This window comes from Paramormyrops kingsleyae, chromosome 16 (assembly GCF_048594095.1).
Source record: "Paramormyrops kingsleyae isolate MSU_618 chromosome 16, PKINGS_0.4, whole genome shotgun sequence".
NCBI classification, from domain to species: Eukaryota; Metazoa; Chordata; class Actinopteri; order Osteoglossiformes; family Mormyridae; genus Paramormyrops; species Paramormyrops kingsleyae.
Window position 1 is genome coordinate 3,131,191 of NC_132812.1, and position 11,677 is coordinate 3,142,867.

General features: G+C 45.2%; 1 long non-coding RNA gene across 1 annotated transcript; it reads right to left on the reverse strand.

The window, feature by feature from the left end:
• Nucleotides 1-9,556: 9,556 nt before the first annotated feature.
• On the reverse strand, nucleotides 9,557-11,140 carry LOC140578843 (uncharacterized). The gene is made up of 2 exons (XR_011983116.1): nucleotides 10,467-11,140; nucleotides 9,557-10,364 (listed from the first exon to the last, which is right to left on the reverse strand). It is a non-coding gene; the product is annotated as an uncharacterized lncRNA (long non-coding RNA).
• Nucleotides 11,141-11,677: the final 537 nt, after the last annotated feature.

The window sequence follows — 11,677 nt, forward strand, 5'->3', positions numbered from 1 at the left end:
ACATCACACAGAATATTTTCAATACACCGAGGAAAAAATCTTGAAAAGTGCCTTATCCAGCTCTGGATGTCCTCCACATGGATGTCCATACACCCAGCAGCCATTGCATCTAAAAGCAACATCTTATCATGTGGCCGATGGTCATATACCTTCCATCCCCATGCAGAAAAAAATTCTTCAATGGGGTTGAGGAATGGAGAGTATGGTGGCAAGAATAATGACATTATCCTGGGATGGGCAATAAACCACTCTGTGACTTGGCGGGAATGATGAAAGGCCACATTGTCCCACACAATCACAAATACTGGTAAATTCTTCCTCTCCCTCCTGTGGGAGGTAAACGCTAAATCCCACATTAGTAGGTTACAGTAAAGACAAATGTATACCGAAGCATCAGTTTTTTCCCCAGAGACTTTCCTCAAATCACACCACTACAGTAATATATACATCAAGCAAATGCCTTCAGTCAGAATGCTTTAAATAGTGTATAGTACAGTATCTGTTGCTTTGTCTAAAAATCCTGACAATTGATGCCACTGTGGATCTAGGCAGGTGGGGTTGAACTCTTAGACCCGCTTCCCTCAGGGACAGACCATGAGTTACAACATGGTCAATTACTGTGGCTCTGATTTCATCAGTAAACATGGTTCTTCCTCTTTCTCTTCGTTGATGTCTTCTTGCTCTTCCTCTGCCTCTTGCAGCATCCATTTTTCACTAGCTAAAGAAAAATGGCAATGGAAAATGCCAATCCAAAGATGGCCCCTTTTGTACATATGGCAAATTGGCACTAACCACACAAATTCCTAGATAGGAGCTTAGCTGAAATTACAGGCGGGTGTGTATTTTGGCTACGACCCGGACTTGGCTACTGACGACTCGCTGTACTTCCCCCAATAAACCTGGTTGCCTGGATTTTGGTGTTTGTGTCGTGATAAGCAGGAGAGAATACCTCACCCAAAACATGGACCAGGAGGTGCAGGATCAGCTCCAGCAAGCCCAAGAGCAAATCTCCCGTCTTACAGACGCAGTGCGGCAACTACAGCTTACCGGAGCAGCTGCGATACCTCCTCGACCTTCCGTGCCTGTGGCTCTCCCGAACAGGTACGATGGGAATCCTGACCATTGCAAAGCCTTTTTGATACAATGTGGATTGTACATCGAACATCACCCTGACCTGTTCGCCTCCGATGAAGACCAAGTTCACTTTCTGATGTCTTTACTTGGTGGAAAAGCGATTACCTGGGCCACCGCTTTATGGTCAGAAGGCAGCATTTTGCTTCAGTCCTCACGCGAGTTCCAATGGGCATTCAAGGAGGTCTTCGATCATCTAGCAGTACGACGGAACATCGGCGATCAGCTGTTAGACATGCGACAGGGAAACCGTTCGGTGGCTGACTTCTCCCTGGAATTCAGGACCTTAACCGGCGGCCTGGATTGGACCACGGACTGTCTGCAGACTCTCTACCGGCGCGCTCTTCGCCCTGAACTCCGGGCTGAATTAGCTTGTCGCGGACCAACCTATACCTTCGGAGAATATGTACGGCTGTCTATCACCCTGGATACCATTCTCCGGGAGCAAAGATGCACACCAGCCCGGGTGGAGGCTATAGCGTCAACCCCATTATCACGTCAGAGGGAACCGGAACCTATGGTGTTAGGGCGTGCGGCGCTCACCCCGGAAGAGCGTGAAAGACGGCAGAGCAGAGGCTTGTGTATTTACTGCGGAGAAGCGGGGCATTTCGTGCGCCTTTGTCCTAAACGAACCCCATGGAGCCCCGCAGGAGAGATGCAAGTAAGGACATTAATTCCTCCTGATCTGACTAAAACACAGTTAGTAGTGCCGATCATACTATGTTGGGAAACGAGTAATGTTAAGGGGGTAGGCCTGCTAGATTCGGGTGCCGCTGGAAATTTTGTGGGCACCGAATTTGCACGATCGCATCAAATTCCCCTGGAGGAAATGTCTCAGCCATTAGTAGTAAGGGGTGTAGATGGTAGACCCCTCTCTTCTGGTCTGGTGACCCATCAGACTGTACCCCTGACCCTTAACCCTCTGGAGCCTAGGGGTAGGAAACACACTTTCACTGACTGGGGCATGATCACACATTTCTTCAAATATCATAAACTTAATTCATGAAAAATAAATTATTTCTTATATATTTGTTTTGCCATCACACTCATCTTTATTTTAATATATATTGTAAATATGTCAGATTTTTGTTAAGTTTGAAATTTGACATCAAAATATAGACATTGCAAAATGCAGTTTGGAACATTTGCAGAAACATTATAAAAGTACATAGTAAGCAATGCTGGCAGTTTGTTTTGATCCCAGATATCTGATCACCAAAGTCTTGGCTACATGAAGATGACTAAATGGTGTAGTTGCAACATTCATTTGGATAAATAAATAAGAAAAACCTAACTCATGTAACTATTTCTGGCTCCTTTCATTGAATATGTAGCAACTTTCATGTGTATGAATGAGCCATTGTCACCTGGCCACGTCCCCAACCCCCTTTTATGGCGCTGAAGGGGATGTATCTGGATCGCGTTTCACCGTTGCGCTGTTAATCAAATTACCATGCGAAAACGATTTGAATACGCGCTAATGCGGCTATTTAGAATGTGAATAGTGATCTTCAGGTGAGAGCGGTATACACGCCCCCGATGCAGGTAAAACAAAGTAAGATGACAAGGTTTACTTTTTTGCCGATTTAACCTAATTAAAAAAACTTTAATACTTCTGACAATGGACGTTTTGAAAAGAAGACAGATTACGGATTTATCCAGCGTTTTTTTCATGATTCTACATTAAGATTTCAGCGAGATATAAACTGAAATAGATGCGAAAAGTACGCGATGTCGACATACTCGACCCCAGAGAGTTAAGACGGGAGTATTGCACACTGAAACTATCCGATTAATTGTGGTTCATTCTCTACGAGATAAGGTCATTCTCGGATTCCCTTGGTTGCGCTGCCACAATCGCAAAATAGATTGGAGAAGCGGGGAGATCCAGGCCTGGTCATCGGACTGCTTTATGGGATGTTTAAGCATACCCTGTCGAGTCTCCTCCATCGAGAGCCCTTGCCCCGAGGATCTGTCAGGTATTCTGGAAATTTACAGTGATTTTAGTGATGTGTTTAGTAAAGCCCAAGCTTGCGGTCTCCCGCCTCATCGCCCCTCCGACTGTGCGATTGACCTCGTCGAGAATGCTGTACTTCCCCGGAGACGTCTCTTCTCTCTGTCTCGCCCGGAAGAAGAGGCCATGAAAACATATATACAGGAATCCCTGAAACAGGGAATCATACGTCCCTCCACGTCCCCCTTTGCATCCGGGTTCTTTTTTGTGGCTAAAAAGGACGGTGGACTTAGGCCTTGTATAGACTATCGAGCCCTGAACAAGATTACACAGAGAAGAAGAGAGCCCCTTCCATTAATCCCCTCAGCCTTAGAGCAACATCGATCTGCTCGTATTATTACCAAGTTGGATTTACGGAGTGCGTATAATCTAATCAGAATAAAGGAGGGTGACAAGTGGAAGACCTCGTTCATCACTACTACTGGGCAATACGAGTATCTCGTGATGCCTTATGGGCTCTCTAATAGCCCCTCGGTCTTTCAGTCCTTTATCAATGGCATATTGGGGGACATGCTGAACATGTTTGTAATTGCCTATATTGATGATATTCTGATTTATTCTGACACAGAGGAACAGCATGTCGAGCATGTCCGAAAAGTACTCCAGCGCCTTAGACAGAATCAGCTCAACTTTACAGGTGAGAAGTGCCAGTTCCATCGTCACACCGTGAAGTTCCTGGGGTATGTAATCTCCCCTGGGGGTGTGGCTATGGACCAAGACAAGGTCGCCGCTGTACGAGATTGGCCTCAGCCTATGACAGTCAAGGCCCTTCAACGATTCTTGGGTTTTGCAAATTTTTATAGAAGGTTTATTCAGAACTTCAGTACCGTAGCCGCCCCATGCACAGATCTGATTAAACATGGAGAAAGAAGGCTGAAACGGACACCAGAGGCACTTCTCGCCTTCGAGAATCTCAAACAACGGTTCGTCGGCTCCTATCCTGAGACAGCCCGACCCCCAACTCCCGTTCCTGGTGGAAGTAGATGACTCAGAGGCAGGCATCGGGGCAGTCCTGGCCTAAAAGGACCCTCTTACCGGTAAGACCCATCCATGTGCCTTCCTGTCCCGTAAACTAACTGCAGCAGAATGTAATTACGACGTTGGGAATCGTGAACTGTTAGCCATAAAAAGGGCATTAGAGGAATGGAGACACTGGCTGGAAGGGGCATTACACCCCTTCCAAGTAGTTACGGATCACCGCAACTTGCAATATCTCCGGGAAGCCAAACGTCTTAGCGCACGCCAGTCTCGCTGGGCTCTGTTTTTTACCCATTTTGATTTTAAGGTCACCTACCTCCCAGGGTCCAAGAACGCCAAGGCGGATGCCCTCTCACGTCTATTTCCCTCGAACAGGATCCTCGAACCCATCTCACCTATCTTACCTCCCTCCTGCTTTCTGAGCCCTGTGACCTGGGATTTGGAACCACGTCTGCTGGAGTGGAACCAGAAGATGCCGCCTCCTCCTGAATGTCCACCAGAAAAAACCTTTGTTCCCTCTCAGCTGTGAAATGAGGTACTTCAATGGGTACACACTTTGCTAGGCTCTGGACATCCCGGGGTGAAAGCCACCATTCGCATTCTGGAGAAGTACTATTGGTGGCCGGGGTGGAAAAAAAAAGACGGAAAGGTATGTCCTCTCATGTCCCCTCTCTGCGCAACATAAAACCCTCACGGGTCCACCCGCGGGGCTCCTACAACCTCTCCCGGTGCCCAATCGCCCTTAGTCCCATATCGCGTCACCATCCTCACCTTAGTCAGGCACGTGCACAGGTAGGGCTCAACCTGTGCAGAGCACATGCCCTTTTTGTAATTACACTCGGAAGTGCCCTTTTTTTTGGGGAGTTTTAAAAAAAAAATAAAAAATCAATGCTATTGGTAACCCTTTATGTCTGTTTGTCTTTTTAACAAATATTTAACCAATTAAAGGCATTAAAAAGCGCATCTCTTAGAACCGCTCAAACTGTCAGTCAAACTTCACAACTCTGCCCCCTGAGCGCCGCAAACTTACGTTTCAGCACATCAGAGACAGAGTCATAGAGCAGAAGCAGATGAACGTCTTCGTCTTGTAACGGTAAAATATCTTGTTGTTTGAATAAGCGCAACGTTGTCTTTATGAAATAAACACTAGTATGTCTATAAAGGTTCATATAATGCATCACCACACTGGTGTGATGTTGACGTAATGTGATGTCGTCGTTTAAATGATGGACAAATTGCACACATTCGCTGGTCAAAAACCCGCGGTGTAACTGCATTTGAGTTTGACACAAAGCAACCGAGTGATCCTTGTCAGCTAGGTAAAATATATTATAAGAAATTTCTATTTTGATTTTATGGCTATCTGCTGAATGTGCATGCTGATGCATGTAATTTATTAACATTTCATCATATTATATAGCCTATGGTCACACAGCATGGTAGGTTAAAGTTTACGATGCAATTATATTATGCATGTGTTTGCTGGCTAGATTTTTTTTTAAATCTAGTATTGTATACTCCCCGCTCGTCTTCACATGTATAAACATAGAAAAACATGGTTTACTACTGTTGGTGGAGGGGTTCGTGGAGGGGTTGGGGGTTGCCCTTTTTTCAGTTTCAGCACATGCCCCTCAAAAGGTCTGTGCATGGCCCTGACCTTAGTTGACCGCTTTTCGAAGATGTGCCGACTATTTCCCTTACCGAAGTTACCAATGTCCTTCGAGTTGGCTGATTTGCTGTTACAAGGAGTCTTTCGGTACTATGGGCTCCCAGAAGACATAGTATCGGACAGAGGACCCCAGTTTACCTCCCGCGTCTTCAGGGGTATGTGTTCGCAATTGAACATCTCACTCAGTCTCTCCTCAGCCTACCACCCCCAGACCAATGGCCAAATGGAGAGGACCAACCAAGAGGTAGGGAAGATGCTCAGGATTATGTGTATATCCAACTCCCACGAATGGTCGCGCTTCCTCCCATGGGCGGAGTATGCCTTCAACTCAATACCGCACGCAGTGACCGGTCTAACCCCTTTCCAGTGTGTTCTCGGCTTCCAGCCCCCCTTGTTCCCTTGGAGTCCCACTTCCATTGACGTTCCCGCCCTTGAAGACTGGTATCGACGCAGCAAGCAAATATGGGAGCAGATGCATCATTTACTGGAACAAGGAGCCACTAGGACCAAGACCTTCCAGGATCGCAGACGACGACCTGGACCCCGGTTCAAGGAAGGTGACAGAGTCTGGTTGGCAACTGAAAATCTCCGTCTCCCTGCAGGACGCAAGCTGGGTCCCAAGTTTATCGGGCCCTTCTGGGTGACTAGACGAGTGGGACCAGTGACCTACCGCCTGCAACTCCTTCGTGTATATAGTATTAATCCCACTTTTCATGTGTCCCTACTCAAACCATCCCCCCTGTGGGCCCCTGGACGTCCCTGCTCCCCTTCCCATTCAAGGTGAGGACGTTTACGCTGTCCGCGAACTGTTGGATTCTCGCCGCCGGCGGGGCCAAATCCAGTACCTGGTGGACTGGGAGGGTTTTGGCCCTGACGAGCGGAGCTGGATCCCTGCTAAGGACGTCCTGGATCCCTCCCTCATCGCTCAATTCCACAGGGCCCACCTGGGCCGTCCGGCCCCACGGCCGTCCCCCCTCCAGGAGGCGGCCATCAGAGGGGGGGCTCTGTCACGCCCACAGCCCAACAAGCGCCTCCCACTGTCAATTGAACAGACGATACTTAAACCTTGCACTGACAACAGCACGGTGCGAGGTATTGTTGCTATGCACTTACTGAGCGGTCTAACTTCGTTTTGTCTCCCCAGTTACGATCTGTCTTCCTGGCCCTTCCCGAACCTCCCGCGCCTCCTGCCAGTCCGCCCCTCCCGTGACTTTCCCCATGTCTTTACCTGTGTGTGCCATCCATGTCTCCGGATTGACCTCCTGGCTAACCGACCCCTGGAATCCTTTCACCCGACTACGATTTTGGACGACCCCCCGGCTTTTGGTGCTCTTCTCGGCCAGATTTTGGCTACGACCCGGACTTGGCTACTGACGACTCGCTGTACTTCCCCCAATAAACCTGGTTGCCTGGATTTTGGTGTTCGTGTCGTGATAAGCAGGCGACACAGTGTTCATCCCAACCAACACAAAGTTGCACATACCGTGGTCTACATATACAAACAACAGAAGAATTTACTGAATACAGTTACAGTAAAAAAAACAACTATGCTGCATCCTCTCTTCTGTTTCGGTCTGGCCACAGCACCTCATCCACATCACAAGCAATGTTTGCCCTGGCCAAGCAGCGGGGGAAATATCGCCTAGCATGGCGAATCCAGCCATGAAAAGCATCAACTGCTATATCTCCACATGCATCTTCCATAGCTTGGAGAAGGGGTATACGTGTGTGTGGATTTCGGTCATGCACTTTCCATCTCCAGGCAGAAAAAAATTCCTCAATAGCTTTGAGATTGAATATGGAGGGAGATAAACAACTAAAAAACGTGGGTGGGCAGTGAACCAGTTACGAACCAGAGCAGCCCGGTGGAAACTTACGTTGTCCCAAATGACAACATACCTGAGCTGCTCTGGGCCATCTATCTGATCTGGTGGAATGAGTGTGTTGTGTAGGATTTCCAGGAATGTGATCAGATGGGCAGTGTTGTAGGGGCCAAGGGTAGCATGGTGATGGATGACACCATAGTTGGTAATTGCTGCACACATTGTGATGTTCCCACCACGCTGGCCAGGGACTTCAACAATGGCACACTGGCCAATGACATTCCTTCCCCACCTTCGTCTTTTTGTGAGGTTGAATCCAACCTCATCAATGAAGATGAACTGGTGCTCCACTGCAGCCACCTCTACCTCAAGGACTCTCTGAAACACACATGATATGTAATACAGACTTGGAGTGGTCACTATTGTGAAGCACAATCAGAGTATGATTACTGTACAGTACTGAAATATGTCAACTGTAATTTATACAGTGTTGAGAGTATGCATCAATTGTGGGATTGTATGGGACTTACTTGCACATAGTTATATCGCAATTCTTTGACTCTTTCTGAATTGCGTTCAAATGGCACCCTGTAGACCTGCTTCATCTTCAGATTATTTCTGTGCAAGAGACGGTCCAGTGTTGATAAGCTTACCCTATCAATATTTTGAAATACAGTGGTACCTCAGTTCTCAAACTCATTAGAACTCGAATTTCTTAAAAGTCGAACCAACCAGTTAAAAAAAAAAATTACTTAGAACTCGATCTGAATCTCAGAAGTCAAACCATGAACGCCGACCTAAGATAACTTGTACACGTGGGGAAATGAGTCACGCGGCATGTCTCTCAGCGGAAACATAGGGTAACGCTTCAGTTTCAGCCTCGCATTCGCTGTGATAGCATCATGCATGTTTACACTAGCTGAATACATACAGTATATTTAGACAGTAAAAATACATTTAGACAATGATAGACAGTAACAGTAATTATTATATAATAAAATACATTTAAAAATAAAGATTACTTATTAATTATTTTAATATTAATAATAAACCATTAATACATTTAATTATAATAATATTGTCGTGCCGAGCGGGGATGGAACGGAGACAAAGACGCAGACGTCAGGGTAACAGGGAATACTGGGTTTAATTACAGGTAAGGCAGGCAAAACGCAGATGGACAATACAATGACCGGGCTGGGGAAATAAACTGAAACGTGGACGAAATACAGAGGACTAATGACAACAACCAGAAACAGCTGATCACAAGGGGATTCCACATGGGGTTAACGAGGGGGCGTGGCACACAGAAGGAGCGGACGATCGGGGCAGGACACATTGTTTTTTTTAACTTTACACATTGTTTGGATACATTTATTTTCTTACTTTACAAATTACTGTTTTGATAAATGTGCTTAGATATGTTTAGTACAGTATATTCTATTCTTGTTTTATCCAGTTCATGTTGTGTTAAAATGCTAAAAAAAAACATATTTAGATGTATTTTTTCGGGGCCGGGAACCAATTAATTGGTTTTCCATTATTTTTTATAGGGAAAATTCGATCACAACTCGAACTCTTTAGGATTTGATCTGGAGTTCTGAATGGATTACAGTTTTTTCCAATTGCTAAAGCACAATTTTGACAACAAGGCTCATTTTTGCAAATCATTTAGCACAATTCACAAAACACCTCACCCAAAGAGCAAAACACCTCACATATCCTGCAAAATGAAGCTCTCCAGTCAAAACTATATAAACACTTATGAAAACCAAACTTTTGCCCCAAATAGTAAACATTTCTTTCCCATGCCTAAATTTTTCCTCCAACCAACCAAACACCACTATGTAAAATCCAAAACACTTTTATCTCTTTAGGGACTGTCAGAACTGCAAATGCTGAGAATTGGACACAGAGACATATGTGCAGAAATAAATTCGGTTCCAACAAATCATTTATTTAGCTACAATTTGCAACAGAAAAACCAACAAAATCCATATTACTGTACAATTCAACAAATTCTAAACCTTTGAAAACAGAATGAGAAACGTGCAAGTGAAAAAACAAATGAAAAACGAAACAAGATTTATGCAGCGTCATGTCTTCTCAGTGGATCTGGCCACAGCACCTCATCCACTTCACATGCGACATCTTCCCTTGCTAGACAGCGAGGAAAGAAGCGTCGGGAGTGTCTTATCCATCCCTGGATGGCTCCTACGTCAACTTCCTCACATGCCTCCTCCATTGCTTGTAGAAGCCCCTCACGCACATGGGGTTGATGATCATAGACCTTCCAACGCCATGCTGAAAAGAACTCTTCTATTGGGTTCAGAAATGGAGAATAAGGGGGAAGGTAAAGCACTATAAAATGTGGGTTGTTGGCAAACCAATTTTGCACCATGGCTGCACGATGAAAAGCCACATTGTCCCACACTACAACATATCTGTGCTGTTGCCCTTCATCATCTGTGTGGTTTGCCTGTTCTACGATGTCTCTCAATCTGTCCAGAAATGTCAGGATCAACCCTGTGTTGTATGGACCAAGAATGGCATGGTGGTGTAGAACTCCATGTCCTGTGATGGCAGCACACATTGTGATGTTTCCCCCACGTACGCCAGGAACATTCACAATAGCTCTGTGACCTATTATGTTTCTTCCCCTTCTTCTGGTTCTGGTAAGGTTGAAGCCAGCCTCATCAATAAAAATGAACTCATGTGGGATCACATTTGAATCCATTTCCAGCACTGTCTGAAAACAAAAAAAAAAGATTACATAAGCAATGGTTTAGGTTTATGTTTAGTACTGGAGAAATGCAGCATTATATGTAGCGTCCTGTAGTCTAATAGTTACCTGCACGTAATTGTGCCTCAGTTCTTTGACTCTTTCGGAGTTCCTCTCAAAAGGCACCCGGTATATCTGTTTCATTCGTACCTGGTGTCGCTGGAGAACACGAGCGAGGGTAGACAAGGCAACTTGCCTAATGTTGCCAAAAACAGTGTCGTCTCTCACAATGTGGCTTTGAATTTCCCTAAGTCTTATGGCATTATTTGCCAAAACCATGTTTATGATCTCTAGCTCCTGTGCCTCTGTGAACATCCGACCTCTTCCACCACGTCCTACTTGTCTCTCAGTCCTTAGAGAAGACAACAATGTATATATTGGTATGCAGCCTCTCTTGCTTATAATGAAGATTATGCAGTAGTATTGTACAAGTAAAGAACACATACACATATACTGTAAATATAGAATGCAGTATTAGCCTACTCTATATACAATATACATACTGTAGATACTTTGAATTGCTGTATATATACAGAGTAGGTGTTACAGAACATACCTGTTCTCAAGTCGAAATGTACGGATGACAGAAGCAACAGTAAATCGACTCAGGTTGGGTTGGACTCTCTGTCCAGCCTCTCTCATTGTCAATCCATGATTTATAACATGGTCGACTAATGTTGCCCGAATTTCATTGGAGAGTGCTTGTCTTCTTTGTCTTTGTCCTCTTTCACCTCTCTGTGCACCCCTACCCCTACCCCTACCCCTACCCCTACCTCCACCTCCACCTCTTACGCGTCCTCTACCTCTAACGTCTCTTCCTCTCCCTCCGGCTTCCATTGTTCTTTAATGTTGGTAAATCTGTGGAGTTTTATAGTTCTCACATTCTGATTGCTGAGTTAACTAATAAGCAGTCAGGTGTTTGACCAGGTGACATTTGTTTTAGCCTAATGGGCACATGGGTGTGGCTTTCTGATTGGGTGTGTTTGGAAATGCCTAAAAGTGTCTTGGTGTGAGATTCCTGTGTTTTCTGTAGGAAAGTGTGTGTACTCTAATGCAAAAGAAGTCAAGTTAATTGCTTATTGTGTTCAAAGGTGTGATTTGTGTTTTGAATATAGCAAATGTGAGGAGAGATTTTGCTCTCTGAGTGTCAGTTTCTGCAGTTGAGCTTTACATTAGATTTTAGTGTGTTAGCAATTGGAAAAAACTGTAAATTCGAGTTCTGAGGTACCACTGTATGTTGTTTTTTCTAGAACTATGTTTATGATTTCAGTCTCCTGTTC